This window comes from Opisthocomus hoazin, chromosome 2 (genome assembly GCF_030867145.1).
Source record: "Opisthocomus hoazin isolate bOpiHoa1 chromosome 2, bOpiHoa1.hap1, whole genome shotgun sequence".
NCBI lineage: Eukaryota > Metazoa > Chordata > Aves > Opisthocomiformes > Opisthocomidae > Opisthocomus > Opisthocomus hoazin.
This window is the reverse complement of record NC_134415.1, coordinates 40,155,615-40,175,246: the sequence shown is the minus strand read 5'-3', so window position 1 is coordinate 40,175,246 and position 19,632 is coordinate 40,155,615. Positions and strand designations below refer to the sequence as shown.

General features: G+C 47.3%; 1 protein-coding gene across 1 annotated transcript in view; it reads left to right on the top strand.

Moving 5' to 3' along the window:
• MEIS1 (Meis homeobox 1) overlaps positions 1–19,632 on the top strand; it is a 213,228-nt gene that overhangs the window by 80,745 nt on the left and 112,851 nt on the right. The window lies entirely within an intron of this gene.

Genomic DNA, 19,632 nt, shown 5'->3' with positions numbered 1-19,632 from the left:
GGCTGAAACTTCATGGCATGAAGGAACCCTTTCTGGATAATTTACATCTTGGGGGGTAGTATCTTAAAATCAGAGGTCCTGTCTTCACTCCATGCACATTAAAAACCACATGGTGCTTTTCATAAGGGCCTGGGTTTGCCCCAGTGGTCTCGGCTAAAATTTTTCCCTGCTCTTTAGTCTTGCAGCCGGCACTGCACTGAGACCATCTGGTCACCATTCTGCACCCTGGTCGTGGCTGCTTTTAATGGCGAAATGATTTCTGTCTGTATACAGTTGGTAGAGTGTTTTGCATACTGCATATGCTTGAGGTATTACATATGAAAGGCATTATGTAAGATTACAGGGAAAGAAAAATACTCTCTTAAAAATTGTCAGTAATTGCCCAGAATGCTCTTGTGACACCATTTGATGATGCAGGATCCTTAACCACTGCTCTGAAATGGTCTGGTTTTTAATTTGCATTTTAAATTTTATCCACTGTGAAATTCTTTGATTTTTGGTATCTTTATCGTTGACATCTCAGATGGCCCTGCTAGACGCCAGACCCATATGTCTGGTCATCTAAAGACAGCTCTAAACAAACAAAGTGTGCAAAAAAGAGGAGTTTGGGGACATCTCCAGGCTTTCACACCCCACATGAGCATTGCTCAGCATGCAGCCCACGTTTCCCTCCTCCCAGCTTTGTGCCCCTGGCCTGGCACAGGTGACAGCAGTTCGAGTGCTCACAGGGACAATGGAGTCATATGTGGCTGACAAGCTGGGTTTTAACAAAACAAATTTGGCTCCTGGGCTTTAAGCTGGGCTGTTAGCATATCCATTCCAGTCCTGGTCCTCTCAGGTTGTAGTCAAAGACCTAAAGCTCGGTTCAGCTGCTTAGTGTTAGCGTTAAGTGAGTCTGGCGGTGACCCAAGGTTTCAGGGACATCCATACCGACCTTAGCGTTAAGCAAGGCTGGAGATGACCCAAGGTTTCCAGGACATCCATGCCATGCTAGTAGTCACATGGCACTGGACCCATGGGGACTTGGGTCCTGTGGGAGTGGGCACTGGAGGTCCAACCAAGGCATCGCTGATGGCTCTGGCTGGACTGACTCTAGCTGACTTTTGGCATGTTTTTTTGTACGACTCCCCATGCAACATAAATGCTGCTCCAGATAGGACATACCTGTAGTCATCCTTTAAAAGCTTTCCTGTATCAAGTCTCGCGTTAGAAAACAAGGTGTTTCTGGAACCAGAGCTTCAGTTAGCACCAGAAGATCACCAGGATCTTAGGACACCCAGCCAGCCATGTTGTGGAAGGTGTTTGTATCTTCATATGGTGTAAACATGCTGTAAGAGCGTTGCACGGTCACCCATGCATCCACACAACCCCATTCCAAGCACAACCGCAGCAATGCAGCATGAGTCCAGGGCCGCGAAATTCAGCCAAAATGTGGACAAACATTTTAGCTGTTTAGGTGACAATTTAGCTTGAAAAAGCCAGGCTGCAGGAGTGGGACGCAGGGCTCCGGGAAGCCAAGGAGCCTTGCTGGGCTCTTTTAGGCTCTGCTAAAGCAAAGCATGTTAGCTGACCCCTGAAGGCGAGCGTGCCCAAGCGTTCTGCTGAACTGGGGCCCAGTTTAGTTAAATCAGGACCTTATTCCCTCGCAGGTTTTTGAGGCAAGGTTGTTTTAGTGGGGTCTGCCTGCCCTCGCACTCGTGCCTTTGGGCTGAACCAAGGAATGTTCCACCAGCTTTGCAGGGTTTCAGAGTCACGCATCATTTCAATCCAAAAATAAATCCCAAACGTGATATTCTATTATTGAAGACAAGTTGAACTGTGCTTTCCACGCAGCGCCTAGAAAAGAAATGATGCAGCATTATATTTTCAGCTTGGGCATGAAGCCAGCACTAACTGCTCACTAATATAATTATGACTGAAAATACTGTGGGCTGGTCTGAGGGAGGCTCTGGGTTCTTCAGTGGAGCTGGGCAAGCTCCATCACCTAAAATCTATGCACATGAAGAGCGCAGGGGACATGCACATTTAAACACGCTTACTGGGAACCAGGTTTTTAACATAGCTACGATAGCTTTTAAATCCTTTTGACTACTGAAAGGTGGAAAAAGTGCTTTGAAATTACTAGAACTGCAAGGTGACTGTGGGTTGTAAAGGAGGTCTTTCAACAGCTCCTACTGAAACACGGAGGAGCTACGCTGGACCGTCTCTTCTGAAGTCCTTGCATCCATCAATGAGTAGTCCTGCCTCAAAAAAAAAAAACGAAAATCAATGACACAATTTCACCCTGAGTCATTTGCTGTGTTGGTGAAAGTCACAGAGAAAAGTCCTAAAATTATACAATCATAATAATAAATCAATTCAGCATGTCATTTCTGCTTTTCTACATTAATAAATTAACCATGTAACATTGTTCAAAATTATGTCAGTTACGCATATAATAATCTTTTAAATTAATGAAGTGATGAAGCAGTTTGATGACACCCGTGATTTACAGGGCTGCTTTTAGCTAATGTTAAAAGCCTTTCATTTAATAAATTGCCCCCTTGAGAAATTACCAAAAATGAATATTTTCTATGCTAAATGTTCCAAGGTTTACACTTTTTCAATATATTAACAAATGGCAAGGGAGAAGCATTTTTCAAAATATATCTTCTTTTACATATATTTAATTGAAATTAATTAGTATATTACTTTAGAAGGAAATGATCACAGAGAAAGGTGCGGGATCATTTATGAGAGTTTCTTATGGCAATAAAACAGAATTTAAACAATGGAATTAATCATGTCCTTAAAAATTTTTATGATAGATTAGGAATCATTCCAAGCTTTTTGATTAAATAGAAGGACATTCCATACAGACTGGAACAAAAAAAAAAAAAATCCAGTTATTCCACTGCAATTAATATTTCCCTGGTTTCATTATGTCAGGGTATGTGCATGCTGAATATTTACCGAGCTTAAAGCAAGAGTCCAAGTGAGGTTCACAAGATATATTTTTGCTTTGCTCTTCCTTGCGCTCGGCACCCTGATGTAATGTATGCACGAGGTTATGAATGCTTAATATTTCCCATTTTATGCACATAAGAAGTGAGCTTTAAAGATGCTTTCTCATAGGGTTGGTTGGGGTTCAAGGAACACAACGTGAAACGGTATAGTATGTCCTATAAAAGAGGTTAAAATGGAGGTTATAATTATGAAAGCTCAATAGATTTGAAAGCCAACACAGTGCCCCCTTGCATGTGATACTATCGCTAGAAAGGGAAAGAGATATATAGGACTATAAAGGGAAGCCTGTAATTGATGCTCTCTGTACTTATTAGGATTTGTTTTAGTAACATCAGGGACTCGTTTTTGTACTACCTCTGAATAAATAATGTGCACAGTAGGTTGGGTCAATTCCTTTTCACTCTGAAATATTTTCAGCGCTTGCACTGAAACCAAGAATAATTCATTGGGTTTTTGTAAGGCATGTATGTGGATGTATTATGAAAAATAGGTGCATTAGCTGAGTTATTGGGGTGGTCTGTAACAAGGGCCAGCATGAAAAAGAAGGGATTCTTGGCCTTTGGGGTGACAGGAGAGCATTTTCCAGCTCAATCAGGAGCATTTCTCAAAAAGTAAACAGGATTGCAGAAAAAGACCTTGTGCCAGTGTTTGTATTTTAACGCTCCACGGGTGAAGTCTGCCACATAGCAGAGACTCCTACGGGAGACTCACATATAATTACCCATGGACAGAGCTTTGCCTCCTGTAAGTAAACCACCATAATGAGCACAGCTCCTCAAATACATATTTATTTTAAAAAAGAAGTGAAACAGAACCATCAGAAAAAAGCCTGAATATTGATTCCAATGCAGGCTTTGTTTGGCTCCTGCTCTTGGCACTAATTGTGGAGTTTAATATCTCCAGCAAGTCACTGCTGTATCCCGGGTGCCAAGTTCCAGATCTCTCAAACTGCTCCAGCCCTGCCAGTTACCTACGGTAGGAGAGACGTGGTGATGCTTAGCAAATGTTTGAGAAGTCCTTTGATATATCCTTGTGCGAAAAGGGCTGCAGAAGGACGAATTAATTATTAACAGCAATGGAGGGTGTGTTGGTCGATTTGGAGGTTTTTGGTGAAAATGTTCATTGAGGAGGTTGGGTTTTGGAGAGCTGCCTCTAGAGTATCTCCTAGTGCTCCCAGCCTTGGACAAAGATCATCAGGCAAATCCTGTCCGTCTGTCCATCACCTTCCTCTTGCACTAGGTAGTGAAGGGAAGGTTTTTTCCTCAAGTACTTTTTCAGTATGAAAGTCCCCTTTGAAGTGTACATGTACAAAACGCATGGGGCTTTGAACTTGAGACTTTGCAGGGAAAGATGTTGCTCCAAAAGCTGCAGAACAACCAACAGGTTCAATGTGAGTTCTTAATTTGGCACACCTTTGAATGTAGTGGAAAAATTAATGTGTGTCTGGTTCTTGCTGTGAATCTTCCAGATGATTCTAGAGGTTATTAGTTTGTGGGATTTGTTGAAGGCTTATCTCACTGTGATTTCTGCAACAAAGTGATCTTCAGCAGCTTCCAAGCTGGAGAACTAGGAGGACTGGTAAGAATAGGGATCAATGACATTTATTTGTTAAAGAGCAGGAATAAGGACTTTTATTTCTCCCTATTAATAGATTCTTTGGGTTTTGTTCTAAGAGAACATAAGTAGTAATCACAACAAACATGTAGAGTAAGTTGCAGTGTTACAGGAAAGAATGTCTGGCCACCAGAAGAAGACGGGGAATGTCTTAATACATGTTTCTGTTGAGATATACAGGGATTGCATCATCCTGTGTAACAGAATGTATCCAAATGCAGAGACAGGGCCAGAAAACCCATACATTTTTGCCAAGAGAGTTTCTGCCTGAACATCTCTTTGGCAAGGAAGAAATGCATCTCACTCCTCAAGTCCTGGAACAAATTGAGGGGCTGGTCTCTAACAGTAATTTTTCAGATGGGGAAATGACCTCAAACCGCCTCGAGAGACTTGGCAGAGAAGGGTCGAGAGGATGCAGGCGAAAAGGAGGAGTCCCTGAGGAGGACTAGGGGCTTCCTCCTCCACTGTGGTTTTGGGATGAAAGCTGTGAGGGTGAAGGGGGCAGTTTCAGCATTAAGAAAAAAACAAAACAGTGGTTTGAACTTTCAGCTCATACCTTTGCTGATTTAGTAGCATCTACTGCTGTGGGGTCTGCTGTACCTGCTTCTGCATCCGCACCACACCCCAGTAGTGCCGAGTGTATCTTTGAGCTTTAAGTAGAAGGTGCTGGTGCATGTAAGGGTCCCTTGCATCCGCAGTTTGGCTAAGGCTCTGTTTATGGTCTGTGAAGAGCGTGATCCAAGCCTTGCTCCAGACAAGTGGCAGCGGTGGGACCATGCTGTTGGGTCTCGATGTTGGTAAGACAGAGGCTTCCACACAAAGATAAGCCATTACATGGGGGCTGATTCCTAGTGCGTTAAACAGCAGATGAGACTGCATCAGTCCTTACCGTATCCTTACTGGCCATAGCAAGGTAGCATGCGGAGGAAGATCTATTGCTTCTCTTGCTTTGTTATTACTAATACCATCTACGTGCCTCATGCCTGTGTCCTTCCAAAGTTGAAGTCACCCTTCATTTTATGTACCAACCAGACTAATTTTAATAACACCTTTTGATACAAAGACAGCATCTTTCAATCAGAGTTGTCAGACTTGAAGTTCGGAGAGGCTGGCGGACAAGGTATGGGGTCTTACAGCTCCTTCTTGCAGAGGGGTTAGGTGGGGCATGCCAGCAGCCGAGGACCAGGTTTTCAGGCCTTGGATATGGGATGTAAAACACAGCTGGGTTAGCAAAGCATTGTGTGCCGTGTCAAGAAGCCAAGTTGAAATTTAGGCCAGTGCTGAGAATCTACAGGGAAGTTTTGCTTTAAGTGACCATCGCATTTCTACTGCATATCTGTGAAGGGGCTGGGAAGACAAATTCCTGTCTCCTGCTCTACACGCTAAGCATCCCCACCTTCCTGCTCCTCCATCATTTTCCCACTACATTTTAATTACCTGACAGGGAAGGATGTGCACGTTGGCACGTGCAAGATTTAGCTGGAGCGTCAGACCAGGGGCAGATTTGCTAGGGGATGCAGAGTCTTTAGGCCTTTCCTAAGCAAACTCAGTCTGTCCATGGTTATGGGCATAGGGCTGCACAGCGTGGGGATGCGTGGGGGACTGGATTTGGCCCTATACACTGTTATTGGCAGTCCACCGGCCCCGTCAGGTCGTGGTGCCCCTGTCCTGGGGCTAAGGAGCCTCGTGGAGTATCAGCATGGGCTCTGCACATGCTAAATGCTGAAAAAGTTTACCTGCCAGTACAATTGACTAAGTCAACTATATTTGTTAAAAGAGCAGCCAGTTTCACCACTGGTATACCCAGCAGAGTCTATTTGAATTAGCAAAGAAATTAAGTGACAAAAAATGAAACTAAACAACATATTTTTTAAAGAAGAATGGGCCAGGCAATATTTGAGTGAAAGCATCCCTTTCCACATGCTGGGAGAAGGTAGAGTTGGTGCATGCCGCAGTGGTCAGTAGATGAAGACAAGTTGGGAGGAAGAAGAGGAGAGCAGGAAGGCTCCGATGGACACAGTGCTGCCCTTTTTTCCAGCTCCTTCATTTGCATCACGTCCAAGTCCTGGATGAGAGAGGAGCAGGCACTGAAGGCCACCTCAAGACCTGCAGGAACATGGATCGGACAACACATGAACATGCAACACGAGGAAGGCACAGAGGAGCCAGAGGGAAAAAGGCACCAGCTGCAAAAGTAAAAAAAAAAAAAAAAAAAATAGAGGAATATTGGAAGACTTGAAACCTGTCAGTTTGTTGGCTGAGCGTAGAGCACAAGGTGATACCAGGCCTGGTTCTCACCTGCCAATGGGTATAGAGCAAAGGTTGGGGTATGGTCAGGATCAAACTGTGCTTGCATGGAGGACAAAAATTCACAGAGTCTGACTCACCCCTACTTCACGGTTTGCGCCGTCAGTTCAGCCTTTGCAAAGGGGATGCAAAAGGTGCCAGTCCATGTGGCTGTGCGATATGCTAGAGGAGGCTGAGTTCATCCCAGCAGTGGTCTGTAGTGGCAGTGAGGATTGGCCTGATACAAAGGAAAGGCACGACAGAAAAAGTATCCCCCAGGGAAGGAAAAAAAGGAGAACTCAAAATGGTGATGGAGGGGTTACTACCGATGCACGATGTGACAAGTGCAAGGGTGAGCGGAGAGGACTGTATTTGGGAGCAGTCATCGTGTCCCACAGAAAGCAGAAGCATCTCCCATCCTTTAAAAACAATGATAGGAGCAAGTAAGTGCACTTTAATTAGAAACAATAATAATTATTACTTATCAGCAGCTTTTTACCCAAAACGCGTGGAATTCTTTGCAGTTTGGATTGAAACTCCTTACCGGGAAATACGTATTTTTCATATCCACAGCTAATGCTGCTGATTCAGCAGTTGGCAGAAAAAAACCATTATCGTTCATTGTGGATGCTGTTTGAGGGTAGGCAGGCGAACACGCAGCTTTAGGTATCTGCAGAGGATGAAAAGTATTGCGTCTAGACTGCCAGCTCAGATGCCAAGCTGCTGTCCGACGCAGTGAAAAGGATGAAGATATATCATGTCTTCTTCAGCTTTTAATGTCTGGAAATGCCAGCAGACCCTGGCAGACCAAGCCACCATGAAGGGGTCAACGAGACATAATGAAACATCCATGAAGGAAGAAGCATCCTAGCATTATACAGATGTTCGGGCAGGTTTGCAGGGCAGCCAAGTACTCCATATCTCACGTTACGTTAACTGTTTATAAATTATTCCCTAAGTTTTATCACACACGCATAGTCATTTTTAATGCTTAAATACACATTAAGAATAATTTTCGCGAAGGGATGATCCCTAATTCCATCAGGAGCAAAGCTAAGGAAATGATACATGCAAATTTGAGCAGGGGTAGGTACCATTAATCCGTGGCTTGTCTTCCTGGAGGGAACTTGCCAGCCCCAGGTCTGTCGGAGCTTGCAGCCTGGCTGGGAGCCGAAAAGCCTTGGATGAAACCCTACCTGCGTACCAAAGGTTCTTAACTCTCTAAACTTGCTGCTCCCACACCCAGAGGAAAGCGCTCGTGCTCTCCCACTTTCCCACAAAGCCTAAATCTTTCAATTGCCTCCCACACAAGCCAAGGGAAAGGACGGAGCAAAACGCATTTTAATGAGCATTTGAATAATCATCGGGAAGAGTACTTTTCACTGACATAGCACCTTTTGTTCGAGCAATTTATAAACATCCGTTAAGCCTGACAACATCCCTGAAGGGTTATTCTTTTTTATATTCTCGGGAAGCAGGGAGCTGGGATTTGCTCAAGGATAGGGCCGGAAACCCATGGCGGGGCTAAAATGGGAACCCCGTGTGCGGGATTTCCTCTCCCCCCTCCGCAGGGTTTCCTCTCGGATCGCTAATCGCTAGGCAAGATCTTGATGACCAGATGCTCATAGATAACATAGCTCAAATATTGCTTCCGTTCTGCAAATTACGTGCTGGCTTGGTTCAAAGGCCAAATCCCGTTCTGCTGTCAGCCAGTGGCAGGGATCCCATCGAACGTCGGTGGGAGGGAGACCAAGCCGCCAGAGTTTGAAAAACAAAGCTAACGGCTTGAAAACTTTTGCAGCCAGGAACATTTGCAGAGAGCCGTGTGGTTTAGAGCGTTTTCCCTCGCCTGAGAATACCTACAAGGCTTTAAATGAGACTGTTTCTAAAGGGCACATCCCAGTGCTTTATCCAAAACCACTGGCAAGGCATTTCCCTACCAGACAGCGCGCACGTTTCAGGGGGCAGTGACAATATTTCTTCTCTGACATCGCCAGTTAAAAGGATTTATTTTCAGTAAAATAGAGTACTTCAGTTGTGTGACGGGCAAAAAAAGGTACTATATAATTAAAAGTGGAATTAGACAGAAAAATGAGATGTTAGGCAGATAATTAGGGAACTATTATAATTAGAATGTGCTTTTAAATCCCCTAGTAGCTTCTATTATGAAAGGGATGTCCTCTGATTAACTAATATTTCCTTTAAGTAGATATTTTTCCTCTTCCTTTTGGACGGGAGAACTTGAGTTGAATGACTTCACCTTAAAAAATCACAGTTTACTGGGGCCCATGTTCTCCTCGTAGCAAGCCAATTTTGCTCAGGAAAAAAGGCTTATATTTGGGGTTGAAAGTGGCAGGGAAGATTTTACCAGTAAGCTTGTTAAATCACTTCTCTATTAAATACAGTCTTATTTATAGACAGTATTTAGTATTCTTTGTATTCAGCCTTTAGGAGAAATTATTGCTGTTAGAGCAGTGATAGCCTTAGATTAAATTTTTATATAAATGAAACTGCTGCATATTTCTGTGTGGAGTAGAAAGCTGTGATGATTTTGAAAGGACGTGGAGCTTCGGCAGGAGCTGGCTGACAGCAGCTGTTAATGAACACGAACCAACAAGCCTCTTGGAAGCCGCTTGTCTCTCCCCGGCTCTCCGGCAGGGAGTGGGAAAGGACAGACAGCAGTCCCACTGCTTACAGCCCCATAAATCAGAGCAGCTCTGCTAAGGTTGCTACAATTGTAAGTGAGTTAAAACTGGGGGAAGCGAGAGAATAAGCTGTACCGTTCCCCTCACCTTTGCAGGTACTGGTTTGCTATGAGGAAGTGTTATGGGCAGATAGGGAAAAGTGCAAAAGGGAAAGCACTCACTGAAAATGCAACCCCCCCCCTCTTTTTTTTTTTAATTAAGCCTAAAATTTTAGGAATTGAGAGAGAAGCGAGAACGGAAGTTCAATGTCAATGCAGTGGCCAAATGTTGCCTCTTATTTGTAAAAATGGGAGGGGAGGGCATCAGAGGAGACAGCCAAACATCCAGGCCACCGAAAGCACTGATGCGTGCTTGCGTACTACTGTCATCAGGCAAACAGGGCTCCTGTTCTTTCACCTGAAAAAATGAAAAGCAGATGGATAATTGCATTATGCAGAGTCGAGAACCTTGGCATCCATCTGTAGATATAAAAGATGCCTTAGTTGAAAAAACATTTGTGGTACATCTGATTCCAGCTTACTGGACATATTGTTGAGAGAAATGCTCAGAAAAAAAGCTTCCACATAGTTGAATGGTCAGCAAAAGGATGAAAACAAACCCAAATATAGCACGTAGGCCCTGGCAAAGGGAGCCCGGGGAAGAGGCAGCCTGCCTGAGGTTGGAGACCCCCGAGTCTGAGATGGGCATTGCTGCGAGAGCAGCGGGAAAGGCTGAAGTAAGTGTTTCCAGCGTGGTGGGCGATGCCAGGGAAATGGTGTCTCAACCTGCTACTTCTGTAGGGGAAGATGGTAAGCATCTCTTAGGGATCTCTTTGGGATCTGTGGACTTGAAGATGATCCCTGGGGTGGTTTCAGAAGCCCCAGAGATCATCAGTGCACCAGTGCTGCAGGAGCAGGCTCTCAGCACTGGACTGCCACGTCTGCCTAGACCATCCGCTCGGTAACCGGGGGAAACCAGCAACAGCAAAATGCTGGTGATGGGAGAAGCGGACAAAAAGTCACCGACTGCCAGGGAGACTGAAGGAGAGACCCATGGGCAAACATCCTGTCCAAAGATGGGAAACCCTCGGAGGGAGAGACAGCCTGGCTCGGTGAGTACACCGGTTACACGGAGGAGCGGCAGCTTGTGCAGCCTGGCAGGGTACCAAGCCAGCCATTCACCAGCAGATGAAACATCTTTCGTCTGTCAGCACTAGCACACCCCTGACACTGGCACACCGTGACCTGCCACTAAGAGAAACTTCCAGGAGCTTGGAATCCTTGCAGATCCACTTCACTGTTTAACAGATGAATGAGCCAGCTCTTCTTCTGCTATGGTTTTTTTTTGGCCCTTCCCCATGGATCTGACTAAGACTGGTGGGCACCAGTGGTCAAAGGGACCAGTCATTAGTGTGGCTCTAACAGCAAAGCCTCCCAGCTTACAGCGTTCTTGCTGGAACAGACAGCAATGTTAACAAAACCATCCGGGACCATGTTGCTGAGCCATAATGATGACTGTGCAGACTCTGGAAGGAGAAATACCGAGCTGAACTGCAGAGACACTGATGCCAGTGTGGACTGTGGTCATCTGATGTCTCCTGACTTCCCGGACTGGACCCTGAGATCCAAGTCGGGAAATAAACACCCAGGCCAAAGGGAGCAAATTTGGTGATTCCAAGCTGTGGCCCTCCTGCCCTGTATTTGCAAGATGGGGGACACGGAGGAATGCAAACCAGTTTTCCTTAATCCATTGAAAAATCTGGGCTTCTCACTCATATAGAAGAGACCCATTTGGCCTAATGATACCTTCCAGCTCTGTGGTGCCACTCAGCCAAGATGCTGAAGCACTTTAGACGTCTTAATTCATCCTCTCAGCAAATAGCCGAGCCTCTGCACAGCAAAGTGCTCGTGGTGACAGTACAACACAATGGGGAAAATACAGTATAGAAAAATATGATGGTTTTATGTCTTTTATGTCTTATACTGCGAACACATAAAAACAATTAGGGTTTGGAGAATATTTTTTGAAAGCAAAGAGAATGATTGGCAAGCCAGAGAAAATAAATATTATACCCCTGAGAGGGTTAGGGAAGTATTATTTTTCCAGTTTTACAGAAGAGAAATGCCAGATCAAAATTACTTTCCCAAGATCACACAGGGTGATCCTGCCACCCTTTCTATTGAGTAGTTCTTACTCAAGGGTTTGCCTGTCTTGATGCCCAGAGACCTCCGTGTTTTAGAGACTTTAAAGCCCGTTATCCAGTGGTGTAAATTTACGGTGTATTAGCTACTCTATATTTATTCCCCACATAAATATCTTTTCAAAGTAAGCTACCTCACCCAAAGGCACTTTCAGAAGTGTAAGGCCATCGGTAACGCTGCTGAAAGAATTAACACTGTCCCACATAATTAGTGGTAATTAGTACTGGTCAGGACAGGAGTTAATGCACACTGACGGACGTAAATTCTGCCTTTGTGTCCCCGTGCTGACATAAAAGCAGCCTGGGAATAAGATCCCACTGGATGTGAAAGTGAAGGGACCAGGGTGGTTATCTGATGCTTTGTGATGCCTGAGCTCAAATTCTCGCTATTCCAGACCTTCCTTCCCATCATGAAACCCTGCACCCTCTTTTTGGCAAGGTAACAGTTCTGCCAGTAATCCCAGAGCTATTTGATAACGCGTCATTTCTATGGGTCTTAGGGAAAAAAAAAAGAGCATCAAAACTGGAGGCTGCAGCGATACAACCTTGAGGGAGCATTTCGTAGCCTCCCACTGTGGGGTTAACCAGTTGTGGCAGCAGAACTGAATTATAGGATCGACAGCAAAGGAGAAAACCAATCAAAAGAAGAAAATATCGAAACAAATTTAAGCTGTTCCCCTCCTGGGGGTCAGAAGACGGTGGGGCAATGGGTGGCTTTACGGAGGGAGAAGGGTGCGTGCCAGGGCAACAGCTGGAGCGTGTGTGCAAGTGCCAGCGCACATCTGGTGTATGCATGGATTCACGACGCAGGAGCAAACTGTTTGAGAAATGGGTGGGAAGGAGAGAACTGAGTATGTAGAGAAGGTACTTTCCTCATGCTTCAAACATGTTTTATTTAAAACGTGTTGGACCTGTCCTCCTTGTGGTCAGGCTTGAGGTTTTAAAGAAAAGATGGATTACACAGAGTCACCCACCTGCAAACACCCTCCTTCATTCCTTCCTTTGAAGAGAATTTGCCAGAACATAGTCCTCAGTACTTGAAAGGGGAAAACTTAGTGAAGTGGATGGTAATCTTTTGGGCTGAAACGCCTCATTTTTACTCCTGGGTGATTGCTGTGCTTCCTGAGTTCAGGAAAACAACTTAGCAAACACAAGCAGAGCCTCACAATATAATCACAAAGAAAAATGAATTTTTCTGACACAGAGACTGCCCGCTTCAGCTCATTGGAACAGCAATTGAGACCCAGGTTTTATCAAGGTTTGAAGGATGTGCGGGCTGAATCGCCGCAGGTGCTGGGGTTGAGTCTGATTTCCAGCATCGCTGAGATCCGACTGCTTCTGCCGTCTTCACCCAGGCCTGCGGGAGCTGAACACCATTCATAATCAGGGCCCAGCTGGTCTCTAGAACCTCTTCCAAGCAGGAAAGCGATCTGAAGTGTAATTTTAAATTAACTTTTTTAAATATGGAGGTAAAGCCCTGTAAGGAGGCTGATTTAAGCCAGTCTTACATTGATTTTGCTTAATTGATGATGAGGGATTCGTCTGAGCTAAACAAACAGAAACTGCTCATAAATTGTGATGAAACATTTTTTTCTTCTAGGCTTTGCCTCATCTTAGCTAGTGTAAGGACTCGACCGAAGCTAAAGGCAGGATATTTTTATGTTGGCTAGTTTTGGCTAGAAACCTGTGGGCCCGTTTGTGGCGGCTCGTCAGGCGCTTGTAAATGGATTTCATTTTGATCAAAGCAAGCGGAGGCGATGTGACTCTCAGCCCGCTGGAGAGGGACCCCCGAGGTGACGTCAGCCGAGGGAAGAGTCACCGAGTGCAGCCAATGTGTCACAGAAGAACTTCAAAGCAGGATCCACAGGCAACCTTGGCTAGAAGCAGGGAACAGATCCAAGGGAAAACATGAGGCAGGCAGGCTTGGCTTCCTAAACAAAATCTATATTGAGAGGCGGGCAGGTACGAAGAACTTTAGAAAAAGCACTGGAAAGAGGGAATGGAATAAACTGCACGCCCTGAGCAACAAGTGGTCCTGCAGTGGAGTTTTCTTAGGAGGTCTCTTACTTGGAACACTGTGTTTTTTGATATGCTCATGAGGTAAAGTTCCTCTGAGAGTTAGTGACTGTTTGGGGTGGTCTCATTGCGTGTTTGGAGGAACACACAAACCCACCAGGCAGTGAAGAAGCAGTTAAAGGAGGAGAAGAGCCAGGAGCCACATGCTGTGGAGACAAAGTACAGCAGCAGGACAGCACAGAAAGACCAAGGGAGTCATCTCAAGCCACATTTTATATCTTTGATGCTTACACCTTGTTTTTTTGAGAATGGCTTTGGGAGGAGCCACCTGAGTCCAGAAGGCAAGAGATCCTTTCAGGTGGTCCCTCATGGAGGAGCCTGGCGAACATCCCATTGGCCAGAGGAAGAAATGAGGCCATTATCTGCCTCCCGACCCAACAAGGCCAACAAAGGTGCCATAAGGACGTCTAGGGAAGAGTGCTGCCAATGGATCTCAGCCTATGTGGAGCTAAGTGACATCCCAGTAAGGAATTATTTGGGATAACTGCAGCTCGTCTGGAAAACCGTGAAGAGAACTGCAACCACATGCAACTGTCATAAAACCTTCCAGTCCAGAGACGCACAGAAGGAGAAGGCGTGTTGCTCACAAGAGTTTGTCTTCCCGGAAGGGAGGGAGGGAGGGCGGGAGGAGGCAGTGGCATTCCCAGGTGTGGGAACCCAGGGCAGAAAGCCATCAGCCACTTGAGTTCAGCGAGGCAAAGATTTTTAAAGCAGAATTTGAGCTGTGTAGGAAAGTCAGACAGTGGAGCTTTCCCCTAACTTAGAGACCCAACATGTGCTTCTAATACAGAAACTAAAGCAGAAGCTAGAGTTACTGCAAGACTGAGTGTATTAATGAATCAAATTGTCTCTACACGACTTCAAAGGCTCTGGGAAGAAGCAAGAATAACTATAAATGTAATGCTAATGGCAAGGACAACAGGCTGGCACTGGTGAAACCTGGTGAGGGTCTCTTCATCAACAGAGACACATAGTGTGTACGGAAAGGGCTGAAAAAAAGAATTAATCTGGTGGTGTTGTACAACAAAGCAGAAGGAGCAGTGGTGGCCTCAAGTTTGGTGAGAATAAATGTGAGGCAGAATGGGCTTAGTGGAAAAATAGGGTGAGCAGTACAGTAATAAAATGTGAAAAGAGGACCAAAGTAAGAAGCATTTCAAACACTAGCAGGGACAGGAAAATAATAGAAAGGGTTACAAATGATCAGCAATGCAGATGACTGTAATAAACTATAATAAACTTCAACTTGGAAACATAAAAGAAGAAATATGATCTAGGATGATATGGGAAAAATAATTTAAAGCAAGATATTCTGTGGGGGAGACATCTAGGTGAGGTCCAGGGTTGCTATTTATGAGTTAATGAAGAGCAGGGTAGGAAAAGCTTGCCTTCAAGCGGAGGCCCGAGAGGCAGAGTATCTCGCCTCTATTCCTCGTGCTACCACGTAGTTTCTTGGTCGAGTCCCTTGAAAACATTCTGTGCTTCAAGTGGTCTGGATGTGGAATGAGGATTTCCCGTCTCGCACACATGCCCATGACGTGTTCGACTGCTACAGTGGCACCCCCGATGCCGCAAGCTGTCACGCGCTGTTGGGCTGAGGGGTCCTGTTTCAGGGGATGGACTCAAGCAAGATCAAATTAAAAGGGTTGGTAGAAATGGAGAGGGGAACCGAAGCGATAGCCGGGCTAGTGCGTTTCCATGGTTCACCTTTATCTGACGGGGGGGTGGAATGCATCTTGGAAAACCTGACTCCATTCTGCTCCTCTTTGCATCCAGAGAGGGGTGAAAGCGGTGTTTTGAGGGAAGAAGAGGGGTGAGGCAAAAAATTCAGCGTCCCCAAGATCCCCTGGGAACCACTTGGGTGGCTAGCACCCGCTGACATGCTTTTGTTGGCTCCACAGCTGAGAGGTTCAAAGCTGCTTCGGTTGCGTCTATGTGCACTGTGATACAGATCTACCTTCAGAGAGGTACAGCCCTTTTCACAAGATGTCTTAGGCACTTCATGCTGGTGACTTTCAACGAGACTTGGGCCGGTAGGGAACTCCTGAAGTGTGGCTTACTGCCCCCGTTTGCTAAAGATGGTTTATATCTCTGGCAGGGATTAGGTGCCAAATTTTGCGTGGACTGTGGTCACTGCAGTATTGAGAGAAGCAACAAAACATCTTTGGAAAACTGAACTGAAGGGTTGAATGGTGGGATAGTCCTCCTCAAAGCATGCTGAGAGCCCTCTTAGCCAAAACAGAGTATTCGGTCAATCGAAAGTCTGCTAAATGCAAGGAAATAATGTTGCAGTTGAGCCGATTGCTTTATGAGATGTTTCTCTGGTTCCACGTAAAAAATACTTCCTTTCCAGAATTTGGGTGTCTATCTGATTTCTTGTCTTGTTCCTACAACTAGGTGGAGGGTCAAAGCAGGAGACCGTTTTCTTTAAAGTGCAATTACAGCTTCTCAAGCAAAATTAACATCCTCGAGGTAAAAACAAAAGGGATCGGTGGGGCAAATCTGAAAGAAAACGCTCTCTTCATGCATCTCAGTGGGTTCTTCTGACTAGGGTTTCCCTCTGACAACTGCAGATCCCTGCAGATCTTTCAACGAATGCTTTAACCAAGCCACAGAAAATGACTGTCGGCATCACGTCATCTTGCGGGATGCTCTGAATCCCCTGGCCGTCGGAATTTCCCATCTGACACAAGCACGCGGGCCTGGCTCGCTCCCCACGCATCCCACCGGCCCCTGGCCGCAGCTGGGGAACGGGCCACGATGCGGGGCTGCGGAGGAGACGACGCTGCTGCTGGGGCCGGGTGGGAGGCCCAGGGCTCGGGAGGCAGCTCCTGGGGCTGGGGCCCCTCCGAGGGGACGCTCGCTCTGCTCGGAGGAAAGCGCAGCTTCCACCGTCTCCCTCCCCAACCCTCCTCCTTCTTCGCCGTTTTCTTTCCCTCCCTGCCTGCTTCTTACAGCTGCTGCCTTGGGGAGCCGGCCTTGGTGCGGGAGGAGGCCGCCTTCCCCGGCAGGGCTCAAGGGCGAGGGCAGCTGCCTCTGCTCCAGCCCGCAAGCGGAGGATGGAGAGGGGATGGCAAAGGGAGGGGAAACAGGCAGAGGATGAGCACTCGTGTCCTTGGAGGCGAAGCTCGGCTCTGCGGTTTGGGGCTGACGTGGCTTTCGTGGCACTGCTGTGACTGGAGAGGGTGTAGGGAAAGGGGGACGCCGGCGTTTGAGCGCCTCTCCTCTAAGGGAGGCTTTTAAAATGGTTACAAAAGGAAGGTTTTTTCCTAAGTTGTCCTTAGAACAGTCCTTCGTGTGCACACACGCACACATACCCATGTACACTTCTCTCATGGCCATCATAGCTGGCCAAAAATTATCCAAGGGAGCTCCGAAACAGAGAGACATGTACATCCACATACTCACCTGTGAGACCCCCAAAGGGAATGACAGCCACCCATCCCGGCTGTCACATGCGCCGCTGCAGTCCCCCTCTGCTCGCCTGCAGTGACACGCACCAAGTGGGGTCCAAACCGCCTGGAGATGAGCCACTTGTGCCCTGACGAATGCCGCAAAACGAAAGAGCGAGAGTAACTGGAAGCTCTTTTTTGCAGCCTTTTGTTTTGTTTTGTTTTTTGTTTTTTTTGTTTTGTTTTTTCTTACTCTTCTTGCCGGGAGAATTGTTTGCAGGTGGAAGAGAGAGATGTTTAAACAGCTCTGCGGATCCATTTAGCAAAGTCAATATGCAATTATGCAAAATTCTCTGATAACGCACCCGCAGATGTGGATAGCGGCGGGCTGTGCCATCCTGGGGGGGGGAGATGGGAGCCCTTGGAGCGGGGCTTGCGGGGACCCTGACGCGCTCCCCGGCCTCCCCGGCCCCTTGCACGCCCGGCCGCGGGTCGGTGCCCGGTCCCGGTCCCGGTCCCGGTCCCGGTCCCGGTGCGGGTGGATCTGGCGGGGCTGCGGGTCCCGGGAGCGCCCGGGGCCGACCCGAGCCCCTGCCCGACCCGACCTGCACCGGCGGGCACAGAGCTTTGCTCCTTCTTTTGCTTTACTCTCTCTTTTTTTTTTTTTTTTAGTATCTAAAGCGTGGGCGATTTATACCCGAATTTCCCTAGACGGTGTGGTTTGCAGAAACCCGTTTCCGCGGCTGGAAGGGCGAACCCGAGCCTTCAGCGAGCCCCCGGTTCTCCCCCATCCCACCGCACTCGGCAGCCCCGGGTCCCCGCTCCGACCGAGCGCCCGATCCTCCGCGGTCGGCAGCAGGGGCGAGCCGAAATGGCTCCGTAACGGGCTCGTTAGCCAGGCTGGGTGCGGGGCTGGGTGGTAGGAACGGAGCAGTATTGAAAATTAGTTTGGAGGCAAACGTGAAATGGAAACGGCTCTGGCAAAACTCCGCTTTGCTCTAGTTCGGCCGAGGTACCGTCAGTTACCGATACTCAGTTCCCTGTGGCTTGAAATTGGGGTTTGATTTTGTTACTGGCTCTTTTGCTTCTCGTACTGTGTCGCAAGTACTTTCAGACACACTTAAAAGGGGAAGATACTTCGTTCAACTCTTTAGAAGAGGGGCGTTCAACTTTCCATACCAGGGACACGGGATCACTTAATTTCTGCTTTCTGTGCTCTGAGGAGAGTATCCGTAATCTCTTGCTTATAAAAAGATCAGGCAGGTTGTTTTCCTTCAAAGACAGCAGTTTTACCCACAGAGACGAACTCGGAGCTGAACTTAGCCCAGCAGAAGTGGGGAAAGTCGCCAGGAAAAAGAAAAGGTATCGAATATTTTAGGCTAATGTCACCTTCTGTTGAACTCCGGCAAGTGGCTCTGAAGGCAGAGAGCCGTCGGAGTCGTTCTGCTACGAGTGGCAGAGGGGGTTTGCTTGCACCTTCGTTTAACGTAGCTTAAAAAACCCGACCGTTCAGCTCCGTGGGGTCTCCGGCTCTCCGAGCTGCCTGGGTGCGGTGCGCGGGGTCAGAAGGGGCGCGCAGAGAGCGCGGCTTTGGGAAGCTCCTCGGAGCTCACGCAGGCGACTGGGTTTGTGTCTGCGCGTACAAGTCGGCTGCTGGCGCGCTCTGCAAATACGACGCAGGCTGCGCGTTTCGCAGCCGCCCTGCGCCCCTCGTCCCGCCAAAGTCAAGGTTCATTTGTTGGTTGCTTTTTGAAAGGTAGCGAGTTTTTTAAACAACAACAAAAAAAACCCACAAAAAAAAAATCTATCTTTTTTTTCTCTTTTTTCTTTTTTTTTTTTTTTTCCCCTGCGTCTCTTCTTGTACTTCGTTTTTTTCGGAGGAGAGCATCCCAGGCGGCCCGCAGCGCAGAGCCAGGCGGGCAGGGAGCGGGGCATTACCCAGCTCGGCTGCATCTGCCCGGGAGCATCCGCGGCCGGGGCACGGCCGAAGGCTCGGGAAATCAAAACAGCGACGCGTGGGCTTCGCCTAAGCCGAGACTAACGCTATGCTGGCCCAAACAACACCCCTCCCCCCCAAAGAGCGGCTGCTGCCGAGGCATCAAACCGAAAAAAAAAGCCCTCGCTCCCCTTCGGGAGCACCCTCAAGGGTGGGCTGGTGGCGGAGGAGAAGCTGGGAAACCAGTCGCAAATATTTACCCCCTTCTTCCTCCCCCGCTGCATATTTAGCTAGTGCCCAGCTGCCTCCCGCGGGTAAATGCAAAGCGTCTTTACCATCTGCCCCCCCCCCCCCCCCTTAACGCAGCCGATCGCTTCGCGCTCTGCGGTCAGTAAAATCCCGGGCGCTTGGGAGTGGAGTTTTTATACAACTACACAGGTG